The following is a 24551-nucleotide window of genomic DNA, read 5'->3' as shown; positions in this document are numbered from 1 at the left end:
TTTGTTTTTGTATACATAAGTGCAAGTAGGTTCTTAATATTTACGAATCACTGTAATAGTCCACCAGACCACAAATATTGCTATTATGCATATGGCTCATATTGATCACTATAACGACAACTGAATTTTTTTTTTACAACATCTTCTAAAATTCTTATAGTAAAATAAATCGGTAAGAAAATTCGTTCCACATCAGACTTTTTTGTAGAAAAATTTACGTTTCAATGTTTTATATATTAGAAGTTTACTATAATTCATTATCTATTTTCTCGAATATTTGTTATCACGATTTTTCAAAACATTTAAGGAATTTTACTTAATATGAATTATTTCAGTTTGTAGTGTTTTATTTTGGTGTATGTTTTTGCAATCCATGAGCTTCCTTTGCAACGTGTTTTATTTTACATACATTTGTAGATTCTTTGATAGCATGAATGTCTCATATAATAGAGCATTCATCGATTGTCTTTATATAGATATAGGAAGATGTGGTATGAGTGCCAATGAGACAACTCTCCATCCAAGTTACAATTTATAAAAGTAAACCATTATAGGTCAAGGTACGGAATTCAACACGTAGCATTGGCTCACACCGAACAGCAAGCTATAAAGGGCCCTAAATATTACTAGTATTTATGTCTTGAAATATAGTCGGGGAAGTAAAATGAAAGTCAATATAATACTTACATGATATAATTAACTTTGGATCTTTATTTTCATTTCTAGGATAGCAATAATTTATTTATTTCTTCACTGCCAAAGTTGATGCATGTTTTCGTGTTACTTGATGTACTAGAATATCTGTTGTTAAAGATAAGTAATGTTTGTTTCAAAACAAGATATAATTGATCCGTAAAATCAAGATGATAGTTGATCTGTGGGATATAGAGATTCATATCTATCCATGAAAGTAGCCTAATAGTGATTTCTGATTTGTAGGTTGCTAGCATGTACCATGGTGTTAATTAAACTAACACTTAAACATGTATACTAGAACTCTTTAAGGAACCTTAATATGATTTAATGATAAACATTACTTTTCTACTTTTCTAGCCTTTTTTGCAAGTTCATCAGAGCTATGATTAAGATTAAAATTACATTTGATAAGAATACATAGATATTGATATTTAAAAACATTTTATCACATCTATATAAATTTATACTTAACAAAAGATTGTTTATGTATTATGATTTTCTGATGAAAAATCATACTTTTATTTTTGTAAATATTTTATGTAAGTTTCCGTATATCAGATTAGTCTTCATAATTATTTGTCTTTTTCGCAAACCTTTATTTTCTGATAGTACAAGTGTGGACACAGAGCAGTGTGGATAGTATGTTTGGACGTTTGACAGTGTTTTATGACAAATGGGGTTCTATGTTTTGCCCATAGGGTTCTATATTATTAACTCTGTTGCACAATGACAGTCAACCTGAGTATTAGGAGTGTTGTTTATTTAATATTTAGTTTGTTTTTTGTTCAAGACTGGCATGGAAGAGACACTAATTGCATTTTTTACCAAATGATTATGATAGAATATGTTCCACATCTTTGATTTTGGATACATTTTGTAACTTGGAGAGGAACACATATTAGGTTGATTTGTTCATGATGTGATTTTTTTATATGGGAGATGGTATCTGAGAACATGTATTTGCTTACTTTTTGTATGGTTCTATATATGTTACTTTGTGGTGGATCGTCAGTATCATTAGTTAAAGATTTCGTTTAAATGTCGAAACTGTTTCTCAGATTAGAAGACATTTAATGGTTTTTAGTAATGACAATGCCCGACATGATGCTTGGGGCTAGATGAGCTAGAAGGTAAACATCTGTGTTATTTTTATTAATTCTTCGAAAATATCTACTCCAAAGCTAGTCAAAGCAAAAAAAAGTTTTAACCAATATGAAAATGATATCAACAAAAGAATCTTTGTGAGCATGCTTCAAAGACTCATAGCTACTACAGAAGTCATCTGATAGAATTTCAAGTGGATATGAACATCTACTTAATATGTCTAAATATCTAAAAAGTTATAATATTCAATATGAAAAAGGTATTGCAAAATTATTCTCTTTTCAATTTTTTTCGTTATACATGTTATATGGATACAAATATAAGTGATACCATTACAGTAAGGCAGTTTTGTTGTGGCATGAAAGTGTTGTAATTAACAATTACTGTTAATTCACACAAATTAAGAAATAAACAAATGAATGATAAATGTTGAACATGTACAATGAAATACAATTTTAGAAATCAATTAGACCAGATAGGCCTTATGAATTTTGGTCTCTTTTTTTAACATACTGAATGACCATTTACATTCGGGACTGAGTCGTCAGTGGGCAGTACAGATGCATAAAAATAAAGTGTAACAAAACAACCTAGCATCACATTGCTAGTAGCACGAGTAGCATTGTTTGGTAAATTTGTGCTTTTTTTAAATTTGGCTAATGGACAAAAAATGTTTGATTCAAATCTAAATAAAATGCTTTTATCTCCCTATTTGATACTTCTTACATTGTACATTGAATGGATACTACTTTGACAATTCCTTGTACACGAGAATTGTCTGTCAAATCTTTATTTCACAAAGAATGAATTGCATAACAATGAATTGAACTCAAAGAAATAAACTTAAACAAAGAGCTCAATCCAGTGATATACTTTGTACTACAGGTCCTTCATGAATATCCATCGGCCAAACCCATATCTCACAAACACGCCATACTACATGGTTGGATCAGAAGTCATGAAAAAGACATGAATTTTATTATCGTAATTAAAGTATATACACCGGTTAAAACAAATTTGTGGTAAAATAATTCAGTATCTAGCAAGTATCAATCGTTTCGTGCACAAATTGATATAGGTTGATTGCCACCCTCTGTCGGAAATAAGAACATACCTCCACCTAATTTTAGTTAACTGATGAAGAAACATTCAAAACTATAAAATGTTATCTAAGACTTGTCAGTGTCTATTTACCATCACCACTGAATCAATAATATGTGTATACATATATAAGACTAAAATTGACGTACATATATAAGACTAAAACTGACATTCGGTCTTTACTTGACCTTCATTCCTCAAGTTGATGTTCAAATCTGACTTCATAATGAAATAAGATTCCATATCTACAACCCATGAAATACCCCTCTTCTAGACTAGCCGCCCTGAAATCCCAGTTTTCTAAAATGGTAGGTGGAACTTAAAGCTCAAAAAATTTTAAACGATATATTTTAAATCTTGCGAATACATGTAATAATAATTCTTCTCCAAAATTCGCTATATTTTTCCTTATTTTGTCTATTGTTCGAGACTGTATATTGACCTCTAGATGTCTTTCAATTACGTCCAGTTTGGCGTGGGTTGGTGTCTGATTGTTGTACATGTAATATATCGACGTAGGATTTGTTTATATAAATAACAACTATTCCCTTAAATTCAAATAAAATGTATGTAAGAAATTATAGGCAACCATATGCATGCCACCTTCAATAAACAGCTGCGTTATAAGCGCATGATACGCCTGTCACATTTTCAAAGAATAAAGTTCAATTACTTCTCAATGTCATGTTAGAAATTTATGAAAATCAAAAAGGGCTTACATCAATAGATACAGACCTTCAACAATTCAAACTGACCACACGCACGATACACGCTTTCACGGTACACGCACGGTGAATGCACGATGAATGCACGATACACGCACGATGAGCGATGAGCGTTACACGGAGGATTAACGAAAAATGAATGATGAATGATGATCGCACGATACACGCACGATGCACGATGAATGATGAACACACAATACACGCACGATGAATGATGAACACACAATACACGCACGATGAATTATGAATGATACACGCACGATACACGCACGGTGAATGATTCATTGACGAATGAACGATAAGCGCTTAATACACGATTTTCAAAGCCATTTTATTTGGAATTGCATTTAAAATTGATGTATGATAATGAAAATATATAAGGGTATATAAATTTTAGATATCTCGCTTTCCGTGTTGATTGTTCGACAATTTTACTAAACATTCCATGTCTTGAATAAATTAATTGTCGTATATCGTTTAGTGTTTTTCCAATATCAATGAGTTTTGTCAAATTATAAAACTCATCGATTTTTAAAATTCTACTTAATATTATATTAAGATAAAAAAAAAATATTTATAAATTGCTACATTTTAAAGAGTGGCTTTTCCAGCCATTTTTAAAAAGAGGGTTCTCAACCCAGGATAAAAGGGGTGTTTCAAACCATATGTCCCCATTCAAAAGCATTAATCGTCAAAAAAGGGTGTTCCAACCCCCAGGACCAACCCCTTTTTTTTATCTGCCTTAATTTGTAACCTTAACTAATTTTTTATTATTTGTTTACGTTCAGAAATTTATGAAATATTTGCATGTTTCAAAGTTTAGTATGACGTCCATCATCACTGAACTAAAATACATTTTTGTTTAGGGGCCTGCTGGAACACGCCTTCGGGTGCGGGATTTTCTCGCTGTGTTGAAGACCTATTGGTGGCCTTCGGCTGTTTTCTGCCGGTACGTCTAAACACTGCTAGGGACTCTTTAGTGCACTAAGGACTTATAATATGCCACTGAGGACTAGAAGGGGTGGTGCTACTTGTATACTGTTTTCATATTATGGTAGAGATAGATTTTCAATACATAAATCAAATTTTTATGGAAAAGGAACCACCAATAAATGAGTAGTTGAACAATATTTGGAAAGTGCCGGTTTTTCCTTAATATTGCCGAAAATCAGTGATCCGATTGACACGAGCGAACTTACATAACAACTGATTAAACAATCATAATCCTTTTTTTTTTTTACTTGAGTTACAATGTTCCTTATATTATCAGAATCGTATGTGTTAATTTAAAGCAAAAGATATAATTTTGTCAGAAAAATATGATTCGTACAAATCAATTAAAAATAGCTAAGAAAATAACAAATACCAAATAATGAGAAAATTGTAACATTTGTGATACCTGATACTTTATAATGTACTTCTGAAACAACTTCTCGTCCTGAATATGCATGGAATTTTTGCCACTGGACGTTTAAGCAACCAATAATCAATCAATCAAATTTTGCTCTCAGTAAAAATGAATTAAACAATATAAGCCACAATTGTATCCATCACTTGGTGTCTGTTGTTTGTTTGTACAGTAAACATACTGAATTTGTGTATATTCCTTATACAAGTTCAAGTATGTAAATAAATTCATAGGGTGTCATGTGGTAGTTGAAATTATTCAGTGCAATCATTTTGTGTCCGTCGTCGTCTTTCATACATATTAAATGTTGTATCCACTGTTTGCTGTTCGTCATCTATTGTTTATGGCAGTAAGGCCTCGCAATCGGTCTCCAAATTCAAGCCCCCACTAAGGTAATGATCATTCATAGGGGAGGGGCTATTTTTCTCTGGACAAATTTTTTTCCTTCCTTAAAAAACACTTAACAATTTTCTATATTTTTTCATTTAATTATTAACCGATGAATATTAAATGATTTTAAACAAATTAAAAAAAATATTTTTATGGTAAATATATATAATGTCTGGGTTAGTTTCTTATGCAAATAATTATTTTTCATTTTTTTAAGGTAATCGTGTAATCAGTTATGTAATTTGACACGTGTCTTATGGTTCAGTGATTTTCTGTAAAATCAAAGAAAAACAGGCACGTGCCTAATATAAAAAAGAAGATGTGGTATAATTGCCAATGAGACAACTCTCCACAAGAGACCAAATGACACAGAAATTAACAACTGTAGGTCACCGTACGGCCTTCAACAATGTGAAAAGCCCATACCGCAAAGTCAGCTATATATGGCCCCGAAATGAACATTGTTCAATTATCATTTGCGATTTTTTTATTGATTAAATTTGAATTCATGCATTAAATATCAATCTCTACCATGATATGAAATTTGTTTACATGGTAAAGCACCCCTTTTAGTCCTTAGTGGCATATTATAAGTCCTTAGTGCACTAAGGAGTCCTTAGTCGTGTTTAGACGCACCCTTTTCTGCTCTTTGACACATTCTCCATTTCCATTCTCCATTTTATTTAATTAATTGTCATTCTCTTCATCTCTCTCTATGATGTTTTTGCAGACAAAAACAATTCGCAGAATTAATCTTAATAAGCAGACATAAAATTCTTCCTTCTAAACCTTTTAGCATTAAAACCTAATTGCATGAAATTGAATTAGTATGTTGTTATCAGTCTAATCGCTCTTTTGGATGACCTTAATAATATTTACCTATACAATGATTGTTTTACAGAATTTTATATAATTGTAGAATTCGTTCTCTTTATCGACACATTAATTGTTGCCGTGAAATGTTATTTTTCAGTAGTGAAAAAGGCCGATTCTACACCACTTTCCATTTTCAAGGGGAAATTTAGCACAAATCCAACTCTAGATTTTTACAATGTAAACGGACCAGCATCCCAATTAGTCTAAGGGTAGAAACAAGAATATTGCTTTTTGTAAACAATTGTAGAGACACCTTAAAGGGGATGTAATCCTAAGGGTAGAAACAAAATATGGCTTTCGTACAAAAGATGGAGGAACTCAAAAGTCCAAAAATCGTAGACAACAATTTTATTAATGATAATGTTTTCGAGGAAAAGGTCAAGAAGCAGATCCAGGTAATCCTAAAATGGAAGGAACTTCCAACCGGGGAGATCTATAAAATCCTGGAGGTGGAACAAGTAGCTGGGTTGTATGGGTGGAGTAAAATCCTCACCTTTAAAAACAGAGAAGGAGAAACGACAAGGGTGTGGGCCTCCAGTATACTGAACAGAGAGAAGGAACCCTTTGAAGGAGCATTCGTGAGAAGTACAGGCTTAGAAGTCAGCAAAAAGACCAAGCAGGAGTACTTCTCTTGCAACCTTGTGAGAAAGTAAGTCAAAAAAAAATGGGGTGGGTGGGGTACAAAATATTTTCCAATTCGACATTTCTGCCGGATTAGAAAGTTTTTGTTCTGCTTGAAACGTAGCACATCGTGACGTGAAGCGGAACGGGACACATCGTGAAATAAGGAATGATGTGTGACGTTTTTTACGGCGCATGCGCATTAAGGTCTTCACTAAAAGTGGTCGATGGTTGTCGCAATTGTTGTTTTTCCTCATAGTAAAAAGACAAGCATTTGACAATGGTTGCAAATTCAGCATCATTGACAACACCATCTTCCAATGCCTTACTGATCTTATCTTCAATCTTAGATCTATAAGTTCTGGCTAAATGTATGGTGTCTTCATGTTTTTTCCGTTTCTTGTAGAGACGTTTTGATAGCACCGTTAACGCCACTATTACGGTAGAGTTGATTAAGGCTAATGAACCCAAAGGAATGCCCGCGACAGCTCCTATTCCAGTTGCAGCTGTACCAAGTGCGTCAGCTGTAAAATGACATTCGTTAGTGAACAGGTTGCCAATGCAATGGAAACAACCTTACCAAATCTGTTATAGGTTTTCAATGTTCGGAAATTTTTGAGGATTTCAGACTCCAATTCTTTTTCGGTTGAGTCGATTTTTGTCTCTCTGTAGGATGGCTTTCCAGAGTCAACTTCATCCATTTATTTATAGGAGCATACCGAGGAGGGGAATGTTTTTGAAGGGGCTGTTAGCACCTAAGATCAGACCGGCTCCGTCGTGGAATTGCTGACCACACTTCAAGTAGGTTCCATCACCATAGGTGATCCGGGCATTTGAGGGTTTGAGGTAGAGACCGTTGCACTAAGTTTCACGGTACAAACACACCCACCACGTTTCAGGTACAATCCAGACCCTAAGGCCTTGTTGACGGCTACACCACCCAGACCGCTAAAGGCTCCAACACCCAAGGCGGGTAGAATGGTCTAAGCTATCATGGGAAGTGCCCTCATTGCCAGCCCTGCCAACATGGGTAGGAATCCACTTACTTTTTGCATGTTTTCCTTCATTTGGGCGGCACTCAGGTCCAGATTCATACCACCAGTACCTTTCTGGAGAAGCTTGGTAATCTTTTAAACCTGCCGAGAGGTGAGCCACATCTTGTGTTCGCCTTGCTTGCAGGTTTGCGTGAGACAAACGAATGGAGACTAGACAACCTTTTTTGGCAGCCCGTTTTACTTTATCAGCTTGACTTTTTGTCAAGTTCAAACCATGTTCGTGATAAGTCATTTATTTATACCTCACGAAAATGAAAGCGTATGGTCAAACGTTCACCTCTGATATCGACTGGAACTCTATCTTGATCCGTCAGATAAGTGCTCATGCGATTGATTGTTCTCATCGTCACAGGTAAATATACTAAGTTTTTAGGATTTTGAATGATTTTCATACCAGGTGAAACGTTTGGGAAGAAAGTGTAGATGGTAGATTGTTGTGATCCGTTCACGTAGCTTCCACTGATGACATCGCTGTTGATTAGAATGCTGTTGATGCTAATGATGTTTACAATGTTCTCACATTCTGTGTAACCGTCTGTAGTCCTGTCAGACGCATAGATTCTTCGATTGAATCCAAATACTGTATTGATGCTATAATCCACGTTGAAGTTTACTTGATAGATTCTGGCTAAGGTGAGTGTTGCCCTCAATATGCTGTGATTGGCACCGATGATAATTTTGTGAGTATGTTTGTTGAGACGTAGTTGTCTTTGCAACACGCCGTTGATGTCTTCGATATTGTAAGAACCAGTGTTCAACGCAACTGGAAACCATGTTTGGCCATTATCATTGGAATAACGAAAGGAATTATTTCCTGCATGAATGTTTGGGAAAGAATAGTAAGTCTCCAAGTTTACTAGAGCCATCTCATAACTTTTGCCATCCTTTAAGTGTAGGGGTGGATTGAACCGGGTGTCAATTCTATTGTTATTTCCAGACACGATGAATGAGAATCCATGCTTTGGTGCTGTATTATTAGCAATGCTTTGTAACATATTGTTATCCATTTATTTCTTACTAGGACACGACATTCATCTTTACCCATCAGAATCGAACTGTAGGACCCGATCAGAAATGACCAGTGCGAAAGCTTCTGTGTTTGTAGGAACATTACGCTCGAATTCAGACCTAATCTGAATGTCAACGACTGACTCTTTCAGATTTTCAGACTGGTGACTCACATCAATGACGAACAGGGGATACAGGTCTGAAAAGTCGGATGAGTTGATATTACTGTTGCTGATGAGATGATCCATGTTGAAGAATTTCTTGCGAAAATCGGATGCTTCTTTGTATAATCTAGATACTCTACATTGGGTGAAGGCAGCATTGAAATCTACCGCTGGATATCGTTGTGTATTGAGGGTGACGTGGATGTTTCTCAATCGACAGTGATCAAACACGGCTGCATTCGGAGTTTGATCATTACTCTTGTCGGTTTGAAAGGCAACAATGATCCATCTGGGTTTTTCGATACCACTTGCAGCAGATAATCGCCAACTGAAATGTGTATTCTCAAGAACGGATATGGAATCGCAATGTCTCATACCGAAACCACAGTTGAGTTTAGCCTTGCTCTGGATTGTTTTGTATAGTTTCAATTTGCTTTCATCAGAAGGAAGAACATGAGGCACGAACCAAGATAGTTTACTCAGGACAACCTTTGCCACATCATTAACTGCTGCTGCCCTAAACACCGCGTTTGCATCAGAGTCACGCACGAGTGTTAATTCATGTTTGAATCCATATACAATTTTGTTATAGTCCTGCGCGAAACCGAAGATGTGTTTCAACGGTATGGTAAATGAAAACGTTCCTTTGTTTGCAGGTTTTGTAATGATGTATCCATGTCTAGCTGCAAAGCCACTGTTTTTTGCTTCAGCAACAGCTGTTGAATCCTTGAACCATAACTGGTTGAGACCCTGCGATTTGCTAAAATCATCGGGATACGTCAATAATGTCAACATGGTGGTGGATACACCTGGATCATTCAAGTTTTCGATTTCCCTCCCAGATAGTTTGTAACCGATGCTTTTGAAAAGATACAGGATACCATTGTTCACAAGCGTTACCAAATCCCCATCGGCATAAGCTGTTCCATCATTCTTTTGAAGTCGCCCTTCAATGAGGAGATAACTTTCAGAAGGATGAACAAAGAGATCCTGGGTTTCAAGGTTGATTTTTATTACCCCATCTCCGTTTAAATGGGCACCTGATTGTGGCTCGTATTCATGCACTTGATACTCCCGGATACTTTCATCGAAAGATAAACCTTCCGTGATGCTAAGTATTTCAGACATTATGTATTTATTTATAACGCTGGACGAAATCATGAATGGTTGCAATACCACCGCCTTAGATGATGTTGTTTAATCGGGCTTATTGCTAAGAGGTTTTTGTCACAGGTATAGATTTCTTCTTCTTTTTGGACATTTTATCAACAACATGGTTAACAACTATGGAGGAACCTTTTTCAACACCTTTTAGAGCTGCATTGGTGGCAGTAGTCATAGCCTTACTTCCCATGGTTTTCACGGCAGATGAACTAAACATGCGTCCAGCCAAACTGGCGATAGTGTCAAACAAACCCCTCCCACCGTACACATATTTTCGACGATAACCGTGTTTTCTCATTAACGGCATTGTATATTTATTTATAGGCTACGATGGATCTGTACGTACTCCCTATTATTGATGAATCCACCCTTTTTCATTGCGTCGAGTATAGCGTTGCGTACACCATTGTTCCCAGCACGATAGGAAGCCTTACACAATTCTAGTCGATCCAAAAGCTGATCAAGGTCTGATGGTAGGAACTCAGTGTGTAGCCCACTACCCTTTTTATTTTCCTTATAGATATACGACACAATACCTTTTCATTTGAAACCCCCACTTGATTTGGATCCAGACGCTGGATCGTAATTTTTATACATTGCATTTGACATTTTCAGGATGTCTTCGTAGGCGTCCAAGTCATCTGGCTCGTATGTTTCAGGACGTTTCTTGATCATGAGTTCCCACAATCCAAGCGTTCCTTTGTATCACTCCCCATCTACAAAAATGTCATCTCCTTCAATGGTAACGGGTGCATTCCCAATGTAAAATTTACTGTTTCGGATCTTAGCCCAAAAACATGGTCAACATCATTCGTTGTCATGATGTGAAGATACTTCTCCGCTTGAGGCCCATAGGTAGGAACTGGAGCCGGTTTGGTAGGTAATGGATCAGGGGGTGGAGGTATAGGTTGGATTATTGGGAGGTCTTCAATTGTCTTCGCGATTTGGGAAACGGATATCTCCTGTGCTTTTACAACTGGTTTAAAAAACTTGTTGAGATCACGATTCCATCCTTGTTTGTCTTGTCGATGCTGTAAGTTGCTAGCTTTGATGCTGTTCTTTACATCCTGGTGTTCTCGAGCTAAATCCTCACGCTGTCTAGGGTTGATAATCTTTATAAACGCCATTTATTTACTAGCGTTTGAAGAAACGCCCATATCGTTTGAAGAAACGCCACATAGCGTTTGAAGAAACGCCCCATAGCGTTTGAAGAAACGCTTCATAGCGTTTATAGACGTTTTTCCAAACACCTTATAGCGTTTGGAAGGATATCTCTCATTTAGCGTTTGAAAAGTTGTTGAAACAATGGGGGTAACGAGTAGGTTACTAGTACTCTCTTTGAAAGCTTCAGGTGTCTTAGGTATAATTCTTCGTTCGGTTGACATGGATGAACACATTGATGACCGCGATTCGTTTTGGCTGAGCATTGGGGTTGTCGAGGGCGTTAAAACCTTCCATGATGTCTATCACCGGTGTCCCACAGATCATTATGGTTGAAGCACGGGGCAAATATAATGCGACCGCACTTGTAACACATTCTTCCCATCTTGAACGGGTCCCAATCAAATTTACATTTGCATGGCCATTCATATCTCTTCGGTTTATTAGGACTCATAGGGCCAAACTCCAGCTCCATTTCCTTCTCAATCTCTGAAAATGCATACTCCAGGAACTCTTGATCATAATATATGTAACAATCCATCTTTTATAATTAGATAACATAGAACTCTTCTAATTTACATCGGTATTTTCAATTCCCTTTGGTGCTTGTGAGATCAATGGTGACAAATCCATGGGTTTCAGACCAGCAGCGGTTGCATAATGTTTTTAAACTTCTCGAAAGTGAGGTCTGAACAGTGGTCGCTGTGAATATGCTGGAGATTCTTTGGGTCCTGTTGGAAAAGACATTTTAAATTAGCATTCTCTCGGATTGACTGGCGTGGAAGTTTGAAATAGTGTTGGCACAAGTAAAAACAGTCGATATTATTATGTCTACCTCGAACATAATAGTCCTCACACTTGTTCTGTTTGCTCAACATCAAATCATCAAACACCATCAAGTTTTTACGGTTGGCATCAAGCTCTCGAGGGTCTGGTACATCTCCACATTGCTCGAAAAAGAATGCGTCGATACTAGACGAGTGACATTAACCATAAAATTTTATTTTTAATGCACCCACCTAACATACGGCTAAATCATATACCATTCGAAAGCACATCATCTGCACTACCTTTTATGCCCGGTCGTCTAACATTCGTATGGTGCAGTTTCTGTCAAATCACAACGAAAGGTCAAAGACGGACAACTTCTGATTTTACAAGAAGTCAGCATTTTTTGCATATTCTGTCTTCTGAATAATGATATCTTGTATGGACATATGGAAATCTGTTAGAACAGATGTTAATAGTAACTTATCAAAAGCACTTTGAAATATTTATGTCGGATTTTTAATAAATAGCGCTGTTTTCCAGAAATTCCATTGAAAATGACAAAAATGCATGAAAATCAAATTTTATGTCTGTGATTCAACTGTTATATACCATAAAACCAAATAACATCATTAAATTACTGCAATTACGCTTCTTGTTATATAGTTAAACAGCCAATTAAAACAACCATGCAGTTGCCCAAAATACCACCATCTGCAAGAAAATAGCCTTTTTAGCTGTTCTTTGTTAAAACAATTTGTATGTAGTCGATATTATGTTGAAAAACACAAATTTTAAAAGTGCAAAAATGTTAAAGGATAGAATACACAGAAAATTCGTGGATTTAGGGAAAAGTTTTTGAGCGAAACTTTGATAATTCAATATTTAAATATTTGTATGTTTTCTTGGTTGCTTATACTGCATCTTGCATTGAATGAGGAAGTGAAAACTATTATAAGCTAGCCACTGAAATGTTCTTCATGCCTCGCCAATATATTTAATCCTATCCAACTACGTAATTTCTTGTAATTAAATTGAGACCCTCGCAATTATATTTACTTACATTAATTTTTGAATTGGGAAATCTAGCAATTCGCAATAACAATACATACATTTCCATTAATCAAATTTACTCCTTGAATAGTTTATATATAAATACATTTTAATATAAAGATGATTGATTGATTGTTGGTGTTTGACGTAATTTTCGGTTTAGCACTTTTGGCTTCTAAAGTATTTTGCGGCGATCAGTTTTAAATGGTTTAGGCCCATGGATTGCCCAAGGAATCACCGACCTTCGGAAGGAAAAACTGGCAATCCCCATCAACAATACATTAGTTATAGCTATTAGTATCAAGGACGAAGTTACTGTGTAGGTGTCACAACACAAGTATACCAATCAGCATTGATCACCTTTTGTAAAAGTAGGCAACCTCTAACCAAACACAGCAGTGTTAATGTTGATGTTTACTTCAGCTAAATGTTACAAGTAACGTTTCTTAATAGAAACAAAAATATAAATGCATTTGAACCAATTTTATTTCAAATTTAATTGGACATGATTTTGCATTAAAATTTCAATGTAGATTTGCCACATAATATTTTCATTTTAGGCATTTAAAAAAAAGAGCACGATCTACTATTTTAGTAGATCATCTATTAAGTATAGGTTGATCATTGGCATATTAAAGATTGTACATGTATATTAAGAATACATATGGTTAAAATGAAGTTATTTTATTCTAAAATATCTATACAATTGTGAGAAATGAAAAAATTGTGGTTGAATTTATCCAGTTTTTTAATTGGTTTTATGTCATCTGATCTAAAAATTATGTTCGTGGATATTTATTGTGCACTGAGCCCTCTGTTATTGATCTGACAGCGACTTTTTGCGATTTTCTCACTTTATTTTCATATTTTTCGGTTCAAGTTTCTAATGGTGCGAAGATCTCACAACAATAATAAGTGATATAATTTGACATGAAAAAACGTACAAAATGTTATGTATAAGTGTTAAAAACATGGGTTAAAACAATCTGACTAAAATTAAGATCAATCACGACTCGCATGCTCATATATCGCACGAGAATAACGAAATCAGAGAACTACATTTTAATAAGATTAGGGTTAACTTAATGAGAAAGCTTGAAAGCAGGTATGTTCTGGTAAATTTAAAGCGATTACTGTTTTAGCGCTATTTGAATATGTCTATTATGATACAAATTCCTTCACGTATAACCTCCATATGTGCACTTTGAACTTCCATAATTCTGCCAAGCAATGTCGAAGGAATATTGCTCATTACAATTTTGAGACTAACATATGGATATGTGAATAGAAAGAACAAAAGAAAAAAGGACGTAAGGACAAGATGATTCCTACATTTCCGCTATATCATATAAAGATAGATAGATATGGAGAGAGAACTACGAGGTATATCACAACTGTTTTCCAATAGTTTGATGTGTTTCAGCTTTTGGTTTTGAATGTGATAAGAAACTTTCTGTTTTGAAATTTCACTTGGAGTTCGGTAATTTATGTTGTTTTACTTACTTATTTTTTGCATCAATATCTTAGTTCTAAGTTCTGTTGTCTTTTTTCGCTCAGCTTTGAAATTTATGGTTTTCTTTTCTTTGATTGAAAGAAGGGATAAAATAATATGGAGGCAGTCTCAAACCATGGTCGAAGAAAAACATGGCATGACGATGACAGCATGACAATTGCGAAAAAGTAGGACAGACAAACAAATCTTCTTAAAACACTATACCGAATTGTGTGAACAATACATAAACCAGTATGGTGATTACAGTTGTTCATGAAGGTTATTCAATCTTAATTAATCTGAATTATTAATTTTCAGTCATATTTAATAAAACAACTAACAAAGTATATTATAATGGATTAACATTAAAAGGAATTCGCCGAATTTGACATTGAAACAGACAGTTTTCTTTCGAACATTGAACGAGCATAATCTTCGTAACATGTCTTTTCAAATCGGGAAACTAATTTTTACCAAATATACTTCTTTTGTTCCTTTAAGTTCTTCCATAACCTTTTTTTAAATATGGTTGATCATTATCTGCCGATATTAGCAATATTATCTAGCAAAAAAAAAGCTGAATGATCCCCATTTGCAGATGGTGTTTTTTGGGGGGCAACTACAAAAGCTTCATTAGAAGGCTGCATCGGGACCTACATCATATTAATTGCAGTTTAAAATGATGAAAAAATTCCCTCGGTCCATAAACAACAAATCTATTCTATTTTTGACATACAACTATTCAAAATTCAGAAAACATTTAGATTTTATTGCAATTTTATCATTTTTGGAAGTTTTTTTAAGAAATGTAATTTTTTGTTAATATAGCGCAATCAACATTTAAGTTTGCACTTGATTTGAAATCATGGTTATCTGTTTTAAAAGGTTTAGATCAATTTTAGGGAATAAAATGCCATACAAGTACCTGAAAATGGCATTTTGTGTAATTATAGCAAACATTTGGAATGCTCAGTTTAGACCTTTGACCTTGATTTAACGAACATTGCAACGTACGAATTATTGACGACCGGGCAAAAATGAAAGTACAGGTAATAAGCTTTCGAATGATATATAATATAGCCGTATGTTAGGTGGGTGCATTAAAGTCGTTAACTAAGCGTCTTTTTGAAAATTGTCACTCGCCTTTACCACTACGATGCCTCGGAGGGGGTAGTGTACCAACCACATCAATCAGTGATGAAGAACATTTGCCTTTGATGGATAATAGTTCAAGTATATCATCTTTTGAGTGACCTTTCTTTAGTGCTTTTTCCAAAAGTTGAAAGATAGGTTGATGGAGTGATTTTCCAAAGAAATGCAAACGATCATAATCTAACCACCTGGTCAAAGGAGCAGGTTGTTCATCAACGTGGTTTTACAACAATCTGATTTCCCAATGATCAGACCTCGGATCAATCGCTGGGGGAGAAGGAAGTGATTGCTTCTACCTGCAGTAGTTTCATTGTAAGAAATATCTTCAACGTTCATTTATTTAAATAAAATGACAATCTATTGTTTGAAATGTAAGAGGAATACAGAGACGAAGAATCCCTACGATGTTATCACTAGCAATGGACGACGACGGCGGGGTGGAACCTGTGCTGTATGTGGATCGAAGAAATCTCAGTTCATGAAAACTACGTGGTTTCATGAACAAATTGATTAACAATCTACCTGTGGAGATGCATCTTCAAGGACATAATTTCACAGGACCTGGTACCAAACTGAAAAAAAGATTAAATGCTGATGGAACTCCAAAATCTTGGTCTATACCTATCAATAGGGTCGATCAAGCTGCCTATTATCATGACCTCTGTTATTCTCAACATTAGGATACAGCTACTCGTAACTCTATATGTGATAAGAATATGCTCAGTCAACTGGATGCAATCAGTAATCCAACAATGAGGGAACGAATGGATCGAGGTATCGTTAGACCTCTCATCAACGCAAAAGCACGATTTGGTCTAGGCATTCAAAAAAGAAAAAAAAAAAAAAAGGAATGCGTTGGACGGATGAATTAGTTGACGAGTTACACAAATCAGTTCAACATAAATTCCAGAAACGACGTGTGATTGTAGGAGGTGTGGATGAAACTTGGGCTGCTGATCTCGTTGACATGAGTGCCTTCTCTCATGATAACACAGGATTCAAATTCATTCTGAGCATTATTGATGTGTTTTCTAAATACGGTTGGTTAATACCCTTCAAAAACAAAGAAAGGTGTAACGGTGCGGGATGCCTTCCAAGCAGTGTTTAAGGAGCCCGGTCCCGAGAAATTGTTGACAGACAAATGCACCGAGTTCTACAACAAGAATGTAAAGCAGCTGCTCCAAAAGCATAATATTGAGCTCTACTCCACCGAGAATGAGGAGAAGTCGAGTATTGTCGAGCACTGGAATCGCACCATGAAAGAGAAGATGTTCAAATATTTCTCGGCCAACTCTACACGCACCTACAGCAATGTGTTAGATGATCTTGTTCACCATTACAACACCACCAAACATAGATCCATTAAAATGACTCCTGTGATTGCAAGCCTCAAGGAATATGAAAACAAGATGTATTGGAATTTGTAAGGAGACATCCCTCCCATGCAGCAGGCACGGTTTCGTATAGGTGAAAAAGTTCGAATTATCAAGAAGAAAGGTATATTCGAGAAAGGATATACACCCCGATGGACTGAAGAAGTGTTCATCATTTCCCAAGTATTGCCCACTCAACCACTAACCTATGGAATCAAGGATTTAAATGATGAGGAAATTAAGGGAACCTTCTATGAACCTGAACTTCAGAAAACTGATCAAGATATTTATCGGGTTGAACAAGTCGTGCAAAAACGGGTTAAGAATGGTGTGAAAGAGTCCTTCGTCAAATGGAAAGGATATCCCAAGTCATTCAATTCATGGATCAAACAATCAGACATGCAATCTTAACTTTTTTTTCTTACTTTTTGCATGCCCTCAAAAGAAGGCACACAAAAGGCAAGATCTATTAACCCTAGGGATGCTCTCCTTGTACAATAGTTTTTATGGAGTAAAATTTATTTTCCAATATGGTGAAAGCGATTTTAGATACAGGTTCACTTTCATCTTTGGGAAGGAGAATGTTTTTGATGCGATGCTTTCGCATGTCTATGTCAGTATGGATTAGGTCAGTAATACGATTGCCAGTCATGTCAAGATTTTCGAACAAACTAGTTATGCCTGCTCTTCTCTTGCCATAAAGTCCAAATTTGTCTACCATGTTTTATTTATGGCAGCAATGAGAACATCACTTCATCAAACGGTTGACCTTCTGACAACAATTTTAACACATACAAATAGAAATGTCCACATACCACCGTTCCTCGCATCTGTAGTTCATCTGTATTGTATTGAATTTCAGGTCGTAAGTACTCAACCATTTCATCAGGTGGTTGGAGTCCATAAGGATCAAAATACACTTTCATCACTTTATTTTTAACCCAGCATGTCCAATGAGTTCCCGGACCTGTCTTGGTATCATGATTTAATATTCCACATTCGATGCGGCGCGGGGAGGATGGTAAGGAATATCGCATGAATACCCCTCTAAAGTTGAAAATTTCCAAGGTTGTAACAGCTCTTTCCAGTTTTCGGTTCGACAGCGGTTTGTTGGGAATAACTTAATTGTGCACTCGTATTTTACACATTTATTTCTTGGTCATCATCATCATCATCATCATCATCATCATCATCATCATCATCATCATCATCATCATCATCATCATCATCATCATCATCATCATCATCATCATCATCATCATCATCATCATCATCATCATCATCATCATCATCATCATCATCATCATCATCATCATCATCATCATCATCATCATCATCATCATCATCATCATCATCATCATCATCATCATCATCATCATCATCATCATCATCATCATCATCATCATCATCATCATCATCATCATCATCATCATCATCATCATCATCATCATCATCATCATCATCATCATCATCATCATCATCATCATCATCATCATCATCATCATCATCATCATCATCATCATCATCATCATCATCATCATCATCATCATCATCATCATCATCATCATCATCATCATCATCATCATCATCATTATTATTATTTTCACCCAAAATCTCTCGCACACTCTGCTGTTTCCTCATCTGTGCGATGTCTGATTTTTTTGTATTATCCGGGACATGTCAAGTTTTTCAAAGTAATTGTGTTGATACAAAAAGCGTTTCTTCGGTAGTTCAGTTCTTGCAAAAACTTCAACTATCATCTCCTCCATACATTCATAATAGAGTCCACCGATTTTGAAGCGTCTAACGCCGCGTGGAAGCCAAGCTTCGACAATCTTCCTCCTACAAAGCTCTTGTAAATTCATTGTAAGATCATTGTGATTACAACCTTTAGACCCATTCTCTTTAGAATATATTTTTTTTAATTCTGTAATCCCAACACTCTACGAGCGTGCGCCCCTTCACCTTCCTGAGTTATACCTTGCATAATCATTTCTCACATTTCCGTCTGACCGGGAGATAAAGTGGCTAGGGTGAATTCTAGCATAGCCTTATTCTGAGCATCGATGTGTTCCATTTCAGATATCCATCTTCTCTTTTCTTCGTCCGACCATTGTTGTCTCTGACGTTTGAAGGCCTTCGCTTTTCGTTCGAGATATTTCATCCTTTTCTGTGTTTTACCCATTTTATTTATAGTAGGCGATGTTGCTCCTCGATTTTGTAGTGACCATGGGCGAGGGTGCTAATTCCGTCGGGGAGAATGTGTCGCTTGGTATCTGTGGCCGAGAGAGCGACTTTGTTAATTTCCTGGGTGTAGATCTGATGGCGGTGACTGCGGATGATATTCATTGACTTGTGAATCTCTTGCTGGGTGTCTAGACATCTCTTATACTCCCCACGAATTCAGTCATGCTTTTACCACCACACTCGTCCTTGAACATACCGATCACCTTCTTGTTCACACCGACTGGAATTCCAGAGGGGTGACCGGCCGGGTAGGTTTAGGTGTCAAATTTCTCCTGAATATGGGGGGTGATGTCCTTGTAGAAATCAGTTGATGTGATCTCGTAGGCCAAACTGTCAGTGTCTGTGAATAGTAGGCGCGCGTTGTCACCGTACGTCTTTCGCATGAAATCGTAGTGGAAGTCGTACATCAGGATCTTTGAGATGTCCAGGATGCACGCCCCAAGTAGATGGGTTTGTTGAACTTAAGCTTGGTCCTCTTCATGTGGACGGCTGCCAGGTTCTCGTGAAACACAACCCTTCAATCGAAGTTGGGTTTGACATCGATCCTCTTGCAAATGTTCTCCATGGTTTTGCCAAACACTGAGTTATACATCAGCTTGAAGAAATCCTATCGGCGTCGTTCTTGGCCACGGCCCTGAGTCCGGTGTTTTTGTCGATGTACGGTTTGAGCCATGCTGATTGTCTGAATCCAATGATGCGATGGACCTTGGTGAACTTCATCCCCCGCGCCATGTACATCTTGAGGTTTCGATGGTGGAGGGTGTACTTGACGCGCTTGTTCAGGTGAGGTGTCAGTTTGTGCTCCCTCTCAATCTCCACATTTTCCGGCGCCAGAGGGTATTCGTTGTGATCATCGTGGAGCTCTTGGGGATACTCTAGGTCACATTCCACCATAGCCCCATGCTCGTGATCGTCTGAGTAGTCTAGGATTTAGTCGATCTCCTCCGGCTTCATCCATTCAAAATCTCCCATGGGTATACGTAAGGGTTCTGCCATGGCCCACCCGTACAGGTTGTTGGCGTCTAGGTAGGCTAGGTACTTGATGGGTTGCGCCGCATCGTAGTAGGTCATGTATGGATTGTTGGCCTTTCCATATCGGTGGGAGATCATAACCACGCCTCCCCTAGTCGCATTCTCAAACATCATCAGCATGTCTGGATCTGAGAGGAGTTCCAGTCGGACCCTGGTGAATTTTAGCGCCGCGTCGTAAGCGAGTCCTGGGGCTGTGAAGTAGTGTGCGGGATCGAACTTGTAGTTTACCATACAGATATCCCTTAAATTTTCGAAGACATCCTCCAGAATGGCCACATCACTTTCCAGGTACAGATTGTGATAGTCCCGCATCGTCTGGCAGCCGAATTCCTTTAACACCTGCTGGGCGTGCTCATAGTCATCGTCGCTGATATCTGTGCCGTTGAGTTTGCTGAAGAACTCCTCCTTGGGTGGTAGTTGTGTTTCCTCCAGCTTGGTAGGTCCATCCATTTAATCGTAGGGGTACACTCCCTTTCTGATCATCAGTTCTGAGCGTTCGCCGAAGCATTTCTGTGTTGCCTTAAACTTGCCGTCGTAAGATTTCCCGCCAAGGTTTCGAGGGAGTTGGGCATACTGTAAACCAACTTATTTTCGCGGATACTTTTTTTCGCGTTTAGCCCTTACTAGCCCATTTCGCGGTGATTTAATTTTGCTTTTTACAAATTAGCTTGATGTAATTAAATAAGGAAAGATCCAAGTTTTATATATTCGCGACGATTTATATTCGCGTTATTTTCTACTCGCGAAAGTCGCGAACATAAAGCGCTCGCGAAAATTAGTTGTTTTACATTAAACCTGCACGAGTCGATGAACCTCATCTCCAGGGTCTTATCCACCTTCTTTGAGAAGCTGATGTAGGTTTCGTCCGTGCCTGGGATGCAGTTGATCTTCCCTTCCCCGAATCATAATTCCTTCACGAACAGATGGGCTGAGATTATGAAACACGATGGGAACAAAGTTGGGAAGTTTGAATGCTAGGTTGCACTCACTGTGCGCTGCACCACGATACTTACCCGTGAGGTGGTCGTGATCTCGAACCTTATCCCCATCCAATGCCTCGTCGCAAATGTGACCGTGTGTGCTCGCTGTGAAGCTCTCCATGTCGGTGTCGGTCATCACCATCGTAAGCTCTTTACCATAGATTTTACCGATTTCCCGAACTTCCTTCTCCATGCATTCGACGAAGTGCTTGGCTGCATCCTCCCCACAGTAGACGACTGAATCTTTGTAGTCGCCGTGGACGTATTTCACACGGTAGCAGAACCCTGATGGTCGGTGTAACTGGTACGCCTTCGTGTAGGCTCTCGATGAATTGGGCTGACAGGTGTCCATCTTTTCAGTGAAGCACTCGAAGTCTGCGTAGATGGTGAATGAAATGAGGAAAACTGTCTCGACATGAAAAGTATGCAACAATACAATTGAGAAGTGTAATGGCCTGATGCACAATTCCACTAATAAACAGGTTGGGAACATCCCCCCCCCCCCCCCCAAAAAAAAAAATAAATAAACAGCTGCGTCATGAGTGCATGATACGCTCGTCACATTTTTAAAGAATAAAGTTCCATAACTTCTCAATGTCATATTAGAAATTAATAAAAAAAAAAAAGGAGCTTATATCAATAGATATAAACAATTCACCAAAGTTTCATGAGAATTGCTGGAAGAATTTTGAGTTATTGTCCGAATACTGGAAACCCCCCCCCCCCCCCCCCCTTTTTTTTAATGAAAACATCCCATAACTCAGTAATGAAAAATCTAAATATCATAAAATTTTAAAAGGAGCTTACATTAATAGATATAAACAATTCACCAAAGTTTCATGAGAACTGCTGAAAGCATTTTTAAGATATTGTCCGAAAACTGGAAAATCCCCCTTTTTTATGAATAAATTATCCCAGTAACTCGGAAACGTAAAATTAAAAATTTATGAAAATCGAATGGGAGCTCATGTCAATAGATATAAACAATTCACTAAAATTTCTTGCAAGTTGGTGAAAATTTTCTTGAGTTATTGTCCGAAAACAGGAAAATCCCCCTTTTTTAAATGAATAAAACCCCAGAACTCGGAAACGTAAAACATAAAATTAAAAAAAAAACGAAAGAGAGCTCACATCAATAGATATAAACAATTCACCAAAGTTTTATGTAAATTGGTTAAAGCATTTTAGAGTTAATGTCCGACATGTTGACGACGGACGGACAAACAGACAGACGGACAGACGGTCAACGGTATACCATAATACGTCCCTTAAACGGGCATATAAAAAATGAGGGATATTTTGCAGTTTTAAAAAAAGGAAAAAAAGATGTAGCCTTTGTAACTTAAAAAGGGGGATTCATTACCATAGGAATAACTTTTCTAAAGGATGATTCCACTTATTTTCAATGAATAATAAATATTGAAGTCTATCTCAGGTATCTGGTAACACTCACTCAACAGTATATCTATACATGTATTAATATATTCCAAATGGTGGGGGCATTTTGTAACAGACTCAACAGTATATCTTCCAAATTGTGGACAAACCTGAAATCAAATGTTCTACATGAACGACTTTAGTGGATGAGATCAAATTAAAAACTTGCAGTAATGATATACTCCAATGGAAGTCTTTCCGCGTAAATGTCATGTGTAGAACGTGATATATCATTAATAAGACTATATACTGTCCTTTATATTTAGGTCATTTTGACACAGCAAAATATAAAGAAAACGTTAACTATCGGGAAATTGAGTTGTTTTTCGCAAAATAAATCCACTAAGTAACATACATTTATAACTCGACTTTGAATGATATATAATGTTTCTGTATTAAGAAAGTTTATCCAGAAATTGAGTTCTTTTTCGCAAAATAAACCCACTAAGTAACATACATTTATAACTCAACTTTAAATGCAAACGACCCCTAAATGGCTAACAGATATTGGAATAAAGAATAGTCCATGACGATTCTTGTTAAGAAGTCATGAAATGTACACCGATGTCTTTGATTTTGCCAGTTGAACGGACTAGAATGAGATTAGATAGATATACATAAAGGTCTTTTCAACAGTTGTGGTGTAAATCAGTTGTATTTTTTGGTTGACATATATATATATATATATATATATATATATATATATGTATACATTAGCTTACAGATTATTGGATTATCTGTTTATCGTTCTATTGCTGGTATACTTCACCTCCCTATAACAGTTTTTACGCTAGATTAACACAAGCTTGATATGGTCTCCTCACACATTATGCATCGCTGAAAAATTTTGTTGACATATGACATGTATATATATCCTCTTCTCATGGGTTTTCGTGCTATTAAGAATGCATTGTGGCGTCACAATTTCCATTGAAAAAACATGCATAGTACGAATTCATATGACGTACGAAAACATATGATCTGACCATATATGTATAGATAATCGGCTTTTCTACACACTGATATCGTAAAATATTAGCCAGCAAGCCGCAATGAACCTTTTTGGCGAGTGAGCGCAGCAAACGAGCTAAAATGAATCAAATTGTGCCCTCAGTGGGTGATATTTTACGATATATATACGAAGAAAACCTGATTATCTGTATATCGTTCGATTATGGCTTTTTCAGCTCCCTAATTTGGCCTTAGACAGTTTTTACGTCCGCTAGACAAAAGCAAGCTTGATAACGTCTCCTCACACATTGTGACGTCGCTGATTACATCTCCCAGACATTATGATGCGAGTTATGACGTTGCTGATAATGCCTGCTTTCGTGTCAAAGCCGTGATACGAGAATTACGGAGTGACTGAGCAGGGTGACGTAGGGAAGGGATGGGATATGCAGTACATACAATTGAGAATGAGTACATTTATACTTCAGATCTGACTAGACTAGAGACTTCATGTCTACAAACCTGACGTCAAACTATGTATTTTAGAAGAAGAGACAAATAATATCACATTAAATCCTATCACAGTAATCTAA

General features: G+C 36.8%; 1 protein-coding gene across 1 annotated transcript in view; it reads left to right on the top strand.

Moving 5' to 3' along the window:
• LOC127726118 (prolyl 4-hydroxylase subunit alpha-1-like) overlaps positions 1–24551 on the top strand; it is a 44079-nt gene that overhangs the window by 1063 nt on the left and 18465 nt on the right. The gene's annotated exons all lie outside the window — the stretch shown is intronic.

Source organism: Mytilus californianus, unplaced genomic scaffold (assembly GCF_021869535.1).
Source record: "Mytilus californianus isolate M0D057914Y unplaced genomic scaffold, xbMytCali1.0.p SCAF_16, whole genome shotgun sequence".
In the NCBI taxonomy this organism is placed as follows: Eukaryota; Metazoa; Mollusca; class Bivalvia; order Mytilida; family Mytilidae; genus Mytilus; species Mytilus californianus.
The sequence above is the reverse complement of the archived record's forward strand: the minus strand, read 5'-3'. Positions and strand labels throughout refer to the sequence as shown.